We start from the raw sequence: 2,605 nt of genomic DNA on the forward strand, positions 1-2,605 counted from the left end.
AGATTTATTTATTTATTTGGTACCGTGTCTCACTATGCATCTTGGACTCATAGTGATCCCCCTATCTCAGCCTCCCCAGTGCTGGAATTACAGGCATGCACCACCATACCTGGTTTCAGAGGTTGGAACAGTGTGGGGCTGGGATGGCATGTGGTACTGGGGATTGAATCCGGGTCCTTGTGCTTGCCAGGCAGGTGCTTAGACTGCCCAACTATCTCCCTGGCCCTGTCATACTGTATCTTAACACAGAAATTCAGAAGCCAGAAACAATAAGTAACCAAATTATGTTGTCAATTTTTCAATTTTTTTAATCACAACTTGTCATTCATATGCAAAGAGTTCACATATTCATAAATGCATCATACACACACACACACACACACACACACACACACACTCAAGTCACCAAAGGTCAATAAATTTACTCAGTGTCTCAGTATGTTTGGAAGAAAACTAAAAAACAATTCCAATTTAATGCAATTTTTTTTTTCATTTAGGATAGGGTGTTCGCTTTTTCTCGGTAGAAGCCTGGGTAGAATTGCTGTTACTCTGCAGAGAGGACTGTTGGTATTGGCAAAGTTGAAGTTAGGACTGGAGGCACTTTGCTGTCTTCAATCAAGTTGAGAGCATAAAAATGCAGAGCAATAAGACCTTTGACTTGGAGAAGCAGAACCATACCCCGAGGAAGTTATATCAGCACCACCAGCCACAGCCGCCACCTCTGCCACCACCAATGCCTGCAAATGGGCAACAGGCTAGTAGCCAAAATGAAGGTTTGAATATTGACCTAAAGAATTTTAAGAAACCAAGAGAGAAGACATTTACCCAATGTAGCCTCCTCTTGGTGGGCAATCTTTCCCCCTGATATCACTGAGGAGGAAATGAGGAAACTATTTGAGAAATATGGGAAAGCAAGAGTTTTCATTTATAAGGATAAAGGTTTTGGCTTTATCTGCTTGGAAACATGAGCCCTTGCAGAGGTTGACAAAGTGGAGCTGGATAATATGCCTCTCTGTGGAAAGCAACTGAGCGTGCACTTTGCTTGCCATTGTGCATCCCTTACAGGCCAAAACCTTTCTCAGTACATGCCCAACGAACTACTGGAAGAAGCCTTTTCTGTGTTGATCAGGTAGAAAGGGCTGTAGCCATTGTGGATGATCAAGGAAGACCCTCAGAAAAAGGCACTGTTGAGTTCTCAGGGAAGCCAGCTGCACGGAAAGCTCTAGACAGTGAAGGGTCTTTCCCACTAACCACATTTCCTTGGCCTGTGACTGTGGAGCCTATGGACCAGTTAGATGATGAAGAAGGACTTCCACAAAGCTTGTTATGAAGAACCAGCAATTTCACAAGGAGAGACAGCAGCCACCTCAATTTGCACAGGCTGGCTCCTTTGAATATGAATATGCCACGCGCTGGAAGGCTCTTACTGAGATGGAGAAGCAGCCGCACGATCAAGTGGACCGCAACATCAAGGAAGCCCGTGAAAAGCTAGAGATGGAGATGGAGGCTGCTCGCCACGAGCACCAGGTCATGCTGATGAGGCAGGATTTGATGAGACACCAAGAAGAACTTTGGAGAATAGAAGAGCTGCATAAACAAGAGGTCCAAAAACAAAAGCAATGGAGCTCAGCCAAGAAGAGGAGTGTAGGAGCCTTGAAGAAGAAACGCAGCAGCAAGAAGAGATGATGCAGCTACAGCAGAAAGGATTCAAGGGGACCTTCCCTGATGCATGAGAACAAGAGATATGGATGGGCCAGATGGCTATGGGAGGTGCTATGGGCATGAACAACAGAGGCGCCATGCCCCTGCTCCAGTGCCAGCTGGTACTCCAGCTCCTGCAGGACCTGCCACTGTGATGCCTGGTGGAACCTTGGGATTGATGTCACCAACAAGTGAACACTTTGACCAGGCTGCTACGATGGAAGGAATTGGGGCAATTGGTGGAACCCCTCCTGCTTTCCACCCTGCCTCTCCTGGAGCTGGATTTGCTCCCAACAAACATCACCAATACTAATAAAGTTGCAGTGTCTAGTTTCCTGAAACCCTTAAAACAAGGAACCCTTTTGCCCTAGACAGAATTCTACCCTAAAAAAGTGTTAGGGAATCCTTCCCATAATTAGGTCTTTCCTGCTTATAGTACTCTAAGGGAGTATGCTGGGGGCAGAGGGCAAGAAAGGGGCGATATTCAACAAATTCAGTGTGGTTTGTTTAATTGGTTCTGTGTGACACACTCCTGAAATGTCAAATACAATGAATTGTTGAAGGCTGTGGGGAATGATGACAGGATGATTCCTTAGAGTCCCATTGATCTTAAGCATTCAGCTTTTTTTTTTGTCTATTGTGTTTTACTTGCTTTCTACACCCCTCATACCCAGAGACACTGCCACATACACCACAAAAACAATAAATAAATAAATAAATAAATAAATAAATAAATAAATAAATATCTCCCAGTGACTTTAGCCCCACTGCTCCATTTGCTCCCAGGTGAGAATTCAGGCAAATGCCCACAGAGCCCCAGACAGCATATGTACAGTTTTGTTTTATCCCATATACTACCCTTTCATGTACTAAAGACATTTTCTCTTAGAGATTTTCATTTTAG

The 2,605-nt window shown here is 44.4% G+C and overlaps 1 pseudogene; it reads left to right on the top strand.

The window, feature by feature from the left end:
• The first annotated feature begins 634 nt into the window (after positions 1-634).
• On the top strand, positions 635-2,014 carry LOC101585389 (annotated as a pseudogene).
• Positions 2,015-2,605: the final 591 nt, after the last annotated feature.

Source organism: Octodon degus, unplaced genomic scaffold (assembly GCF_000260255.1).
Source record: "Octodon degus isolate 3935 unplaced genomic scaffold, OctDeg1.0 scaffold00014, whole genome shotgun sequence".
Lineage (NCBI taxonomy): Eukaryota > Metazoa > Chordata > Mammalia > Rodentia > Octodontidae > Octodon > Octodon degus.